This window comes from Bos taurus, chromosome 9, assembly GCF_002263795.3.
Source record: "Bos taurus isolate L1 Dominette 01449 registration number 42190680 breed Hereford chromosome 9, ARS-UCD2.0, whole genome shotgun sequence".
Classification (NCBI taxonomy): Eukaryota; Metazoa; Chordata; class Mammalia; order Artiodactyla; family Bovidae; genus Bos; species Bos taurus.
The window spans coordinates 81544702-81558317 of NC_037336.1; the positions used below are offsets into that span (position 1 = coordinate 81544702).

Genomic DNA, 13616 nt, shown 5'->3' on the forward strand with positions numbered 1-13616 from the left:
TCCTATTGCAGCTGGATAGAGATACAGTAGAGATGTGGACAGCATCACTGTTGGAGTTGAGTTGAATTCAACCCAGCAAACAGTTATTGGACACCTTCTCTGTGCCAGTCTCTTTATCGAACTCTGGTTATATAATTGATAATAAGACAGGATCTTGCTGACAAGAACCCTAATGACCAGTGTAGAAGGCTGGCAAATCCCCTAGAAAATCCAGTAGAAGATGAGTGCAATGACAGACCTATGCTCACAGTTGAGCCTCTGTCCCAATATGACTGAGGTTCCTGCAGCTCTGGGATTCTGAATGAAGAGGATCATCATTGCTGGAAGAATGATGAGGGTTTGAGTTTAATCATCTACTTTTCTTTGAAGGCAGCCTGTTGAGCTCATTCAGTCAGTGTTTCACTCAATAAGTGATTTTAAAACATATTAATAAGAAAGGCATGGTTTTTAGAGTGTATTTTTTAATTAATCACATTTCAAATTATCTAGTAATCATGTAAAAATAAGCCCAACCTGTTATTACCCCTAGATAACCACAGACATTTTAAAGTGACTAATTAATGGCAATGGCACCCCACTCCAGTACTCTTGCCTGGAAAATCCCATGGATGGAGGAGCCTGATGGGCTGCAGTCCATGGGGTCACTAAGAGTCAGACACGACTGAGCGACTTCACTTTCACTTTTCACTTTCATGCATTGGAGAAGGAAATGGCAACCCACTCCAGTGTTCTTGCCTGGAGAATCCCAGGGACAGGGGAGCCTGATGGGCTGCCGTCTATGGGGTCACACAGAGTCGGACACGACTGAAGCAACTTAGCAGCAGCAGAAACATTACAACACCATATTGAAACAACTTTCTGATCATTGTTTTTACAGTTCAGATCAATCTTTTCTAACACATTATAGCTGTATAACTCAACATGAGTAAATCCACTGTTGGGACTGAAATCTGCTGAAGTACTTTTTGGAGCTAATACCAAAATAGATCCAGTTTTTTCCAATTCTGTAAGATATCCACCAAGTAAGGGAAACAGTGCTAAATTTGACACAAATTTTTCTTAATTTCCATATTTTGTTTCTCTTTCAAGAGCCTCAAAATTACTTTTTCTGTGAGAAAATATTGAGTGTGATCTTCATCATTGTGCTCCTTGAATTTGGCACAGGCTTTGTCATGATAAGTTTTAGGGAGTAGGCATCGATTAAATAATGAAGCTTAATGTAAGAGGAGGATTAGTCATCCAATGGAGGGATAGATGACCCAGCAGAAGGATCAGCCTGTTCAGGGTGGACACTGGCTGGGGAGAGGGTTGGAGACAGACTGGGTCAGATCACATAGGCCCATATGTCATGTAAGAGGTTTGAGTTTATCCTATAAAGGACTTTAATCATGTGAATGATATTATCAGATTCATCTGTGTTTGGAAAAGCCAACTTTGACTCAAGATAGAGAATAGGTTGGATGAGCGTGGCACTGGCCGTTGGGTGACATGGAGGAGATTGTTGGAATAGTCAAGATGAGAAATTAAAGAAGCCTTGAGTCAAGCAGTGATAGTGAGGGACAGAAAAGAGGGAAGGAGCTGAGAGGTGTTTAGTAGGTGGAATCTGGCCCGGAACCCAGAAGTGGCAGTGAGAGAGCGGGAAGAGGTTGGGATGACTCCCACATTTCTAGTTAATGACTACGATGGGAAGATAAATAGAAGCGTAGGCTTGGTTTCAAGGATAATGAGGACCTCTACAGGGTTTGGCATATAGTCAGTACTCATAAAACACTTTTGAAGGAATACTAATAACAGCTAACGTTTACTGAGTACATATTAAGTTCTAGGCTTTATTCTAGGCTCATTATGTGAATCAAGTCTCTCACTCCTTATTGCAATCCTCTGAGATAGGCACTGTTGTTAACTACTTTTGACTGGTGCAGAAAGTGCAGTGTTAGTAATTGTCAGAGCCAGGATTTGATCCTGAGCGTCTTTGACTCCAGAACTTGCTTGTATTCTGTTTTTGTTTTTTATGTTTAGAATGTTTACTGACATAACTAAATATTAACAGTCTATTACTGAGTTATAAACTGTATGAATAGCATGTTCTTAACTCTAAAAAAATGTTCATATGTACATGTACATTTATGATGCACTTTAGAAAGCTATACATCAAAATGCAGAGCTTGCTTGTGTACTTTTTGTGTGTTTGGGTTTTGTTTTGTTTTACTTGCTTATGTTCTTACCACTTTGCTCTGATAGGCTGTCTCTATGAATGAATGAGTGATGTTTTGGACACTGTGGTAAACTCAGATTGGAGTCATTCTCCTGATTCTGACAATCCTCTCACAGCGAGGAATAGCCCAGTACCTGAGATGGCTCCCAGGCGTCCCATTGTGCTGCAGCACCTCTGCCCCTCCCCTTATCCCAAGAAGTACCTGGTTGGTCTAAGAATAAGCTTAGCTTAATCAGAGCATTTCTCCTGGGAATTGAAAATATTTTAATGGAGATTTAACATGTCTGAAGGTTCCCAGAGCTTCCACAGCTGTGTCCTCAGAGGTGCCTCAGTTACTACCCTTCCCAAAGCACTTAGATGCACAACACTTTGTGTTTCCTGCCTGTGCATGCATGCTAAGTCACTTTGGTCGTGTCCGACTCTTTGCAGCCCCAGAGACCATAGCCCACCAGGCTCCTCTGTCCACAGAATTCTCCAGACAATACTGAAGGGGGTTTCTATTTCCTCCTCCAGGGGATCTTCCTGACCCAGGGATCTAACTCGAATCTCCTATGGCTCCTGCATTGGCAGGCAGATTCTTTACCACTGAGCCACCTGGGAAGCTGCTTGTGTTTCTTAGATGCTCAGTGTGTTATAACTAAGATCTGTAGTATGCCTCCCATGGGGAAGCAGAAAGGCTGGCCAGGGGATATACATCTACTGAGCAGGGTCTGATAGTAGAAGATTTACTAACAGATGCAGGCAGGTCCATAACAGCTCCAGATCTTACAGTCTTGGTTTATCATCTGTATTCTGAGGCTTATTTTGCTTTGGTTTTACCCCAAACCAGGTAATTACCAACCTCTCCTGCTTCTAACTTTCAGAATCTTGGTAAGTTGAGGCTGGTGCCACTGTTTCCCGATTTCTTGATTTAAGCTGGACAAAATGATTCAAGTTTCCTGGGTTTGGGCTGTCATTTTTATTTACAAGTCCATTCCTTTGGTCCTGATAAATATATTTTTCACTATCAAACCCCGAAATCTGACCCCAACTCTTCACTATTCTCATCAGCTCATGATTCGCTCTCTTTTGGCTTGAAACAATTCTCTGATTTTTGCCCAGCAAGCAAGGTCTAATTCTCTTTTTCTTCAGCGGCCTCTCCTTTGGATCATGTAAAGGTTATAGACACTGAATTACTGTAGTACCTAAATGAATCTACAAACTCACTTAAGTTTGAAATTATAAAATGCTCAAATATCTAACACTTGAAGTTTTGAAATGTTTTCTCCACGCATGAACAAAATGTTTCATTCAGCGTTTCTTTAGATTTACCAGGAAATCTCGATATTTATAGTTTTCCATTATATGAAACTGACATAAAGCCTTCTGAGATAATCCAGTCCACGTGTTTACCCCTTGCTCTAAATTCCTATATGCCTGCCTGTTACTCATTCAGTGTTCAGAGAACAAGCAAGGAAGGGTTTTGGTTAATATTTCATGTGGGTTTGTCTAGCCTCCTCATTTCCACTGTGGTTTCCCTGAGTGCAGAGAATTGCCAGAGTTAAGGGCTCTTGTAGGTCTCTCAGCCTCCTCTGAGTTCTAACTATTCTGTGACTTTTGCTGACTATGAAACCATCTGTCAGAGTAAGTTTGCTGGTTACTCCTTCTGAGTTTGTGGATACCAGACACTATTTGTGTATCTCACTCAAGTTCTTTGTAAAACTCAATAATTTGATTATTTTTAGTAGGAAGAAGTTTTAGGATTGGTAATTTTCATTTATCTTTCTTGAGCTAATTGAATATTTTCAATTAGTTTATATACTTTTTTTCTTTCTAGTGGATACAGTATCAAGGTAATTTAGAAAGTACAAAGTTGCTTAGTAAAGTGTTCCCCATTTTGTATATCCAATTGTTTCACTTATTTCTCTATTCAAAGATATACGACATTTCGTGCTGTTGCATAACTTGTTGGGTAATATTGTAAATTCTGACTTTTTAGAGTAATGGGAATGGCTCAGTTGCTATCTTCACATGGAAAAAGAGGCAACAAGGATTGTTCTCACTTTTGTTTCAGAGTTGCATCAATGCCTGTCTCATTCCTGGTTTTGCTTTTAATTTCTGTTATGTTCCTGGGTGACATAACACACAGATTGGTGACACAAATCTATTGATTTGAGATAAAATCAAGTACAGTGTGTAAGCGGAATTCTATAATATTAGTAGATATCCCCCCCTTTTTTCCCCCCTCTTCCCTAATTATTACATGGCTAAACCAACATATGGACTTCCCTGGTGGCTCAGGCAGTAAAGCATCTGCCTACAGTGCGGGAGACCTGGGTTCGATCCCTGGGTCAGGAAGATCCTCTGGAGAAGGAAATGGCAACCCACTCCAGTACTCTTGCCTGGAAAATCCCATGGACGGAGGAGTGTAGTATGCTACAGTCCATGGGGTCGAAAAGAGTCAGACACGACTGAGGGACTTCACTTCACTTCACTTCAAACCAACATACAGTGATATCAGTTGACAGGATACTACAGTTCTCGTTCCTTACAAAGTAATCTCATAGATATTTTCTCTTTTAATTCTCATAAAACTCTGGCAAAATAGATATGACAAGTATTATTATTTTCTGTATTTTAGTTGTGTAGATGAGGAAGGAGACCACTGGAGAGGTTAAATGACCTCCCAGCATTACCTGAGAAGAGGCCCAGTGCACTATGCTGTCATTACTCGACTAAAAGAGGCAAGTTTCCTCTTTTGACCTTAGGTCAAGTTTCCTGGGAACAGACTCTGAGACTTGCATATGAGAAACTTATTGGGAGGTACTCTGAGAGAGGACTTGGAGGCGGAGAGGAGAGCAGGAATGTGCAGAGGGAAGGATGAACTGCAGTGCAGGTACAAGGGTGGTCTTCACAGTGGGGAAGCTTGGAGGTGGGATGGCCCTTCAGAATTGTTATGCCATCTTGAAGCATGGGGCCTGGTCATTGTATCCCTGGCATCAACTCGTCATTGGATGTGGGCTGTATCCAGGCAGAAGTGTGTAATCTTGGGCCAAGCAACTCCCTTTATTTAGTCAAAGGCAGTTGCTGGAGCTGTGAACCTTCTACAGTCAACATTCCTGGCAGCTGGAGGAGCAAGGGCCTTGGTCCTGAAGGGGATGTGAGTATCTCGTCAACCACTGCATTTCTCTGGAAGGCAGCATTCTCCTCCATGAGGGCTTTGCCATGTCCTTCTGAGCCAGATTTGCCCTGCTAAGTGGAGCCCAGAATGCTGGGGTTTCGTCCAAGACCCTGGAGGATATAGAAGAGATAATCAGAGATCAAGAAGATAGTAGTCTTAATCCTGGGAAGATTATGAGCAGAAGAGCCAGGTGAGAGTCGACCAGGATGAGTGGAGAAGGGTGCATCACAGAGAAGGCTAACCAAACATGCAGGCCGTTCAGACAACGGGCAGAAGAGCTGGTCTTTCCTGTAATTCAAGACTTTACTGTATTTGAATTAGTACTTACTAATTCAAGTATTGGCCACCTGATGTGAAGAGCTGACTCATTGGAAAAGACCCTGAAGGTGGGAAAGATTGAAGGCAGGAGAAGGGGATAGCAGAGGATGAGATGGTTGGATGGCATCACGGATTCAATGGACATGAGTTTGAGCAAACTCCAAGAGATAGTGAAGGACAAGGGAGTGGTGTGCTGCAGTCCATGAGATCCCGAAGAATCAGATACCAGTTAGTGACTGAACAACAACAGCAGCAAGGCTTTACCATTGTTAAATGGTAAGTGATTTTATTAGGCTCTATTTATTAGGCTGCTTGGAGGGCTACAGTCCATGGGGTCGCAAAGAGTTGGACACGACTGAGTGACTAAGCACAGTATATTTATTAGGCTACATTAGGCTACATTTTCTCTCTCCTCTCCCTCCTCACCTCTCCCTTTTTAAAAAGCCTTTGAAAGGCCCCAAATCAGTCCAGTGAATCTCAGTGTGTAGCCTGTAGATTATAAGATCAGAATTGCCTGGGATATTTTAAAACATGCCCCACAAACAAGCAACAAAAAGAAAACAGAAAAGGAAGTCCAGGTTTACATTCAAGATCTGCTAGAGTAGGATCTTTAATAGTGGAAACCATGAATTGACATTTTCAACCCATTTTCCACAGATGGTTTTGATCTGTGCTATAGTTCAAGTTCCATTGCCTGAACTCTTATGCCCTTGATGGTGACCGAGCCTCTTGGGATTTTTCAGGTTAGTGAAAAGTCACAGGAACTGTGGAGCAGAGGAGCACCTGAGCCTTAATCCCAGCAGGATGGATTTAGTGATATTTGCTCTTTGTCCTTTAGAGCATATTCCTGGCTTGGTCACTGGAGAGCCTGGCCCAAATTTCCTGGCTGGGATTGCTTGAGAGAGGAGTTTCTGGCTTGGCCTTTTACTGTCTTGATAACTGGGGGAGAGATGCCAAATTCCTGGAATAGTTGTAGATAAAAAGGTTGGGGGTCGGGAGAGAATCAGTAAATTTATAGGAATCAGTAATTTCTAGGAGGATAAGGAGGTTCCAGAAAATCTTATGCCAGGTGAAACTTTGAGGTGCTGTCTTAAAGCTTTAAATGACCATCTAATAGAATGAGACAGATTACTATGATAGGAAAATATATTACCTGATTCATTGAAATAGGGAATAATTATTTCCGTGGTGGCTCAGATGGTAAAGAATCCACCTGCAATGTGGGAGACCTGGGTTTGATCCCTGGGTTGGAAGATTCCCTGGAGGAGGGAATGGCAACCCACTCCAGTATTCTTGCCTGGAGAATCCCCATGGACTGAGGAGCCTGTCACGCTGTAGTCCATGAGGTTGCAAGGAGTTGGATACAACTGAGTGACTAAGCACAGCACAGCACATTTTTCTTCAAAGGGAAAAGCACTGATTTTGAGGCAGGTTATTGCAGGAAATATTAGTCACCTAAAGAGTAGTCTGATAAACTCCTAGCAAAATTTGATGTTTTGTTCACCCTTGCAGCACTGAATTGCTCTAGTTCCTATACCTTCAATGGTCTGGGTTGTCTCTGCCTGGTCCTTTCCCCTTTTCCTTGCTCAGCAAACTCCTGATAAGCCATTTAGAAGCATCCAGTTGAGTTCTCCATCTTCCAGTGAGTTCAGAAAGTACAACCATCTATCCCCCTATTCTTATATTTATTATTATCCTTCTACCAGCCTGTCCTCTTTTTTTGGGACTGCAACTTGAAGCGTGGCATTTAGTTCCCCCACCAGGGATTGAACCCACTTCCCTGAATTGGAAGGGTCGAGTCATAACCACTGGACCCCTAGGAAAGTCCCTTGTCTTCTTCATCTTGAAGATAAGGAGTGTCATTTCCTCTTTGTGTACAAGAGACCTAGCTTCATCAGAAATGGTTGAAAGAAATAACCAGTCTGGCAAGCATAGTTATTCAACAGATATTTACTGAGGCTCTTCTATGAGCTGGACCCTCAAGGGCACGTGGCAAACACAGTAAGTACAGCCCTTGACCCCGTTGAGCTTATTGGCCAACAAAGAAGATAAGCAATGAAACAATCAACAATAGAAAACGATGAATGTCAGGAAAGAGGAAGTATCATGGAGCCAGCAACCCAGCTTAGTCTTGGGTCATAGAAAGTTTCCCATTCTTACGGAACACAGTTTATATAAAAAATAGAATCTGTGAGCCTGGCTCTGGTTCTAAGACAAGGGACCTCTTTTTAAATAAAGGAAGATCTTTTGTTCTATCTAGTTCAAAATTGACCAGTCCTTCACACGCATGTGTGTTTGTGAGCACACACACTGGCAAAGATAGAACAAGAAAGTGACTCCATTTTTTTTTTTTTTTTGGCTGCATGGCATGTAGGGTCTTAGTTCCCTAACCAGGGATTGAACCTGCGCCCCCTGCATTGGAAGTGTGAAGTCTTAACCACTGGCCCACCAGGAAAGTCCTCAATGCCTTCATTTAATGAATAAAATAGATAGCAAGGAACTGAGAAGAAAGTTTCTATTCATCTCTTTCAATGTGCCATTGCTAGAAGCTAATGTATAAATATTTTAATATGTAATATACAGTGAAGGAATATAAACTTAAAGCTGACAATTATGAGCTTATGTTACAGTGTTTTTAAGGGTTAACTTTAGGAATCTGATGATTACAGCCTAGGAGGGTGCTTGACAGATTTGCCTTTGGATCTTGTTTTAGATCAAGGTAGAGGCACCTTTGCTCAGAGGTCAGTGTCTGCTCTGACTTCTCGTCTTTCCACTTCATTTTCTTGGCCCTGCTGTGGGAGGGCCTGGCACTGGTGTTGTCACTCTGCCTGGCTTAGCAGCTCATGCTGAGTCCTTTTACTCCTTTTATGGCCAGTTCTCGCTCTTGGATTATTTCTGTACCTGCTTATTTCTCACTATACATTTTAAAACTTAGTTGAGGGCAGCAATTGTGACTTCTTGATTTTTTAATCTTCTACATGTCTTCTACTGCAATTTATTTATGTCCAACAAAAGTCCATCTAGTTAAAGCTATGGTTTTTCCAGTGGTCATGTATGGATGTGAGAGTTGGACTATAAAGAAAGCTGAGTGCTGAAGAATTGATGCTTTTGAACTGTGGTGTTGGAGAAGACTCTTGAGAGTCCCTTGGACTGCAAGATCAAACCAGTCAATCCTAAAAGAAATCAGTCCTGAATATTCATTGGAAGGACTGATGCTGAAGCTGAAACTCCAGTACTTTGGCCACCTGGTGGGAAGAACTGACTCATTTGAAAAAACCATGATGCTGGGAAAGATGGACGGCAGGAGGCGAAGGGGGTGACAGAGGATGAGTTGGTTGGATGGCATCACCGCCTTGATGGACATGAGTGTGAGTAAGCTCTGGGAGTTGGTGATAGACAGGGAAGCCTGGTGTGCTGCAGTCCATGGGGTCGTAAAGAGTCGGACACGACTGAGGAACTGAACTGAACTGATTACAGTAAATAAATAAACATAGTATTTGAATTAAGAGTCCTTGGGTTGAGAAAGTAACCAGATTGCTTCTCTACTAAGAATCTATTTCCTGTTTAACCAGATATCACAAAGCAAATATGTGCACATTTAACCTATGAATGTCTGCTTTACTAAGAATACCATCCATTGGGGAATTCCCTGTTGGTCCAGTGGTTAGGACTTGGGCACTTTCACTGACAAGGCCAGATTCAATCTCTGGTCAGGAAACTAAGATCCCACAAGCCTCATGGTGTGACCAAAAAAAAAAAAAGAATCTGTTTGGCTGATTTACGGGAAGGGAGGGTTAAGTCGTCATGGAACAATGTTTACTAGATGTAGATGGAAGTGTAGAATGCTCCGCTGTGTCTCACTTCAGTCAACTTAAACACATCGGCACTGTCCACCATCTAGCATCTCAAAACAACATTGGCACTAAAAAAGTGGAATTAAAGACTAGAATGAGAGTTAAAATATAACTCAGATTTGAAGTGTGATTTTAAATGAATGGACAAGTGATGTCCTGTGATGACCATAAGCCATGTTTTCTCTTATCTTTCTGCCCATGCTTGGCATATTCCTTAGTATTGCAAATGTAATTTATGTTCTCATTTTTTTCTTGCTTCTACTATAAATATTGTATTGATATACAGGGAGTATATGAAAGATGAGGAAATCATTGCATCAGTTCTTATACTTTCTATTTTTCATAGTTCGAGCTTGGTTTATTGCTGAGTGTAGGTGGGTGACAAGTTTAACCACGGTGAATCCAATTGAAAACTTTTGTAAATTAGTTCAGCTTTTATATTTTCATTGAGAGTTTTTTTCATTGAGAAACTTCCATGAGATTTTTAAAATATATTTAACTTAAAAAATCTTTATTTATGGCTGCATCAGGTCTCAGTTGCAGCATGAGGGATCTTTCGTTGCAGCCTGTGAGCTCTGGAGTGTGAGGTAGTTGCCCCAAGGCATGTGGAATTTTAGTTACCAGACCTGGGATCGAACCCATGTCCCCTGCATTACAAGGAAGTTTCTTAATCACTGGGCCAGAAGGGAAGTCCCTATATTTAATTTTTTATTTTATATTGCAGTATAGCCAATGGACAATGTTGTGATAGTTTCAGATGGACAGCAAAGGGACTTAGCCATACATGTATGTGTATCCATTCTCCCCCAAATTCCCCTCCCATCCAGACTGCCACATAATACTGAGCAGAATTCCCTGTGATATACAGTAAGTCCTTGTTGGTTATCCATTTTAAATAAAGCAGTGTGTACATGTCTATCCCAAACTCCCTAACTATCCCTTTCCTTCTGTTCTTCCTCCTGGCAACCGTAAGCTAGTTCTCTGTGAGTCTCTTACTGTTTTGTAAACAAGTTCATTTGTATCATTTCTTTTTTTGGATTCCACATAAAAGGGAATACTATACTGTGAGAAGAAAAACTTTTTTTCAGTTCCTGCTGGTGAGCTGAAATATTTTTCTCTTTTGAAAATGTAGACCTCTTTAGAGGATGAAGCTTATTCCTTAAAGAGTCAAAATTATAGTAGTACCAACCCATCTGAAAAGATTAACAGTTGGTGGAAGAAAATTCCATGTAGTCAGCATTCTTTTGTTTTTGTTTAATTAGAAAACTTCTCAAGATATTAACTGCCCTTTGCTGAAACTGAGTGCATGGACATTTTCTCCTGTTGACATCTAGACCCCTACACCTACCACTGACAGAGCATAAACATACAGTAAACATTTTCAATTTTGTTCCTTCCATCCGGTAACTAAGGCATCAATAAACCTTGTATTGTGGTTTTTTTCTCTCTTATTTCTGTTAGTCTAAAGTAGTATCTTATTTTTAATTTGTATTTATTTGCTAAAGAGCAGATCTTGTCATTTCATATTTTTATTGAGAATATTTTATTTCCTGTGATTGTCTTTTTGTATGTTTTCCTCAATATATTTTGTCATCTTATTTTCTTTCTGTTTAAGATTGTGTATTCATATAACATTGTATATCTATCTATTGTCTATTATGTTTTGTGCAAATATTTTCTTCTGGTCTCTTGCTTTGATTTTTAACATTTATTATTATTTTTGTTGCACAGAATTTTCAAATTTTGTGTAGTCACATTTGGTTATCTTTTTCTTTGCGAGTTCCCTTACAACCTCCAATCCAGTTTAAAGTTATCATTATCCCAGAGTACTGATAAATACTCCATTTTGTTTTCTATTAATGTTACTGTTATTGACATTTGCATTTTTAACTCTCTCATGTTTCTGAGGTATATTATGGGGTCTGTGATAAGGATTAGAGAGAAATAAATTATTTTTTTTAATAAATTCTTGCCCATCAGTTACATCATTCTAGTTGCTTAAATTCTTTCCTCTCCTATTATTTTTCAATGGCTTCTTCTTCATAAACTAACATTTTATATATAATTGGTTTATTTCTCCTTGTTTTATTCATGTCCATTTATTTGCTTTTCATGTTCGCAAAAGTATCACATCTTTGTGTGCTTATTCACTCAGTCGCATCTGACTCTGTGACTCTATGCACAGTAGCCCACCAGGCTCCTCTGTCCATGGGATTCTCCAAGCAAGAATACTGGAGTGGGTTGCCATTTCCTTCTCCAGGGATCACACCTTGAATGTTTGTCTTATAATAGGCGTTCATATCCGCGGGGCTTCCTCTGCTTCACCAGTGTTGTGTTCTTTCCAATTTCTAAAAAAATTAACCATTTATTATTTGAGTTTTATTTTAGGATCACTTTCGTTTTCATATTTATTTTTTAACTCTGTCAGGAATTTTGGATTTAGTTCCGTCAAAATATTAACTTAAGGAGAGTTTCAGATTGCACTTATAACTGTGTCTAAGTGTCAGTGCTATAGCAGAACCTGTAAAGAAATGTTGACATGAGAAGGAAATGAGCAGACAAGACGGAGGGTTCCTAGAGAGCTTCTGGTTAACCCCAAGCCAAACTCATAAATTTGTATCATTGCCCTTTGGACTGGTGTTGTGGATTTCTAGAAAGCCTTCTTTTTTCCTTCCTGCTTTCTCCCCTCCCACCCTCCTCTTCTCCCTTCCTTCCTGCCCCACTTCTTTCTTCTTTCTGTTTCTTTTTCTCTTTTTTAATTTCATCAAACTTACATGTAGAGTGAACTAATTACATAAAACATTTAATAAAAAGAAAAGTCTAATGACAAAAAAGTCTATTTCACTTCCCCTTCCCAAAGGCAGCTACTTTCGACTATTTTTGCTGTATCTTTTAGTATGTATATTCATGTCTCTAAATAACACATTTCTATTACTATTCCTTGATTGCTTTCTATTTTGTTTTAGGTGTGACCTATTGACTTCTCTGTGTGGAAGATGGTTTTTTAATTCACTTTCACACCTCTTTTCCATAGACACACACTCTTCCTGTCCCGTTCTCCCAACACAATTCCATTATACTTTGTTAGGTCAGTATTCTATGATTATATTTTATGATTATGAAAATGCCGATCACAGCTGAGCCATGATTACTTTCCTGTAACTACATATTTCTTTTTGCTTTTCTAGAAGTTAATTGTGTTTTTCTATTGTTGCTGTTAGTTTCTATTTCTTTCTCTCTGGAATTCCTATTATTTGGAATTTGAACTTAAATGGTTGGACCCCTAAAGTCCCATCTATTCTGTTATTTTTTGCTTCTTTTTCTTTCTTTCTACTTTATGGAAAAGGGTCTTCCATTCTCCCGCCTATAGGCTGCAGGTCAGTGTGCTGGACGGTAGGCAGATGAAGACATTGACTTAAACATCTTCTCTTTAGGTGGGCATCTCTAACCCAGTCTCGGTTCAGATTCTAGCTTTGCTACCCTCCTGCCACAGTAGGATACACTCACCTCTTTTTTAAAAATATTTTTATAAATATTTTTATTCTTTTGTGCCGGGTCTTAGTCGCAGCATGTGAAATCTTTTAGTTGCAGCATGCAAATTCTTAGTGTGGCATGTGGGATCTAGTTCCCTGACCAGGCCCCCTGCACTGGGAGTGTGATGTTTTACCCACTGAACCACCAGAGGAATTCCTACACTCACTTTTTAAGAAGGTTTCTAACCAAACATATTTGTTATCACCCCACCACCACAGCCTCCTTTTCTGTCCTCAGCTTTCAGTTCTGGTTCCTAAGCCTTTGAGTACTTGTTTATGATGTAATCATTTCTTGGTCTTCTCCACTTTTTTCTTAGGATTCGACTTTCTTGAATCTGCTGCGTTAGTTACCATTGGCCCATTTGCTTTACAAATTCTGAAATTTTGTTGCTGCTTTCTTCTATATTGTTCTTTATCTTGTTGGTGTATGCCTTTTCCAAAGTTCCTTTAGTGGAATTTTGGAAGAAAGAAAAAGTAATGTTCAATTTGCCATTTTACTCAGAATATAGATCTTGTTTAAACGTGTGTGTGTGTGT

The 13616-nt window shown here is 40.0% G+C and overlaps 1 protein-coding gene across 6 annotated transcripts in view; it reads left to right on the forward strand.

Moving 5' to 3' along the window:
• The window catches only part of STX11 (syntaxin 11), a 50784-nt gene that overhangs the window by 20667 nt on the left and 16501 nt on the right, over positions 1–13616 (forward strand). Inside the window, exon 1 of one of the 6 annotated variants that reach the window (XM_024996791.2) lies at positions 3–7694. The exons of 4 other annotated variants lie outside the window; for them this stretch is intronic. The gene's annotated coding sequence lies outside the window, so the exon portion shown is untranslated. Of the gene's footprint in view, positions 1–2; positions 7695–7715; positions 9062–13616 lie in introns of those variants that run through there. One more of the 6 variants, XM_059889800.1, reaches the window with a different exon arrangement.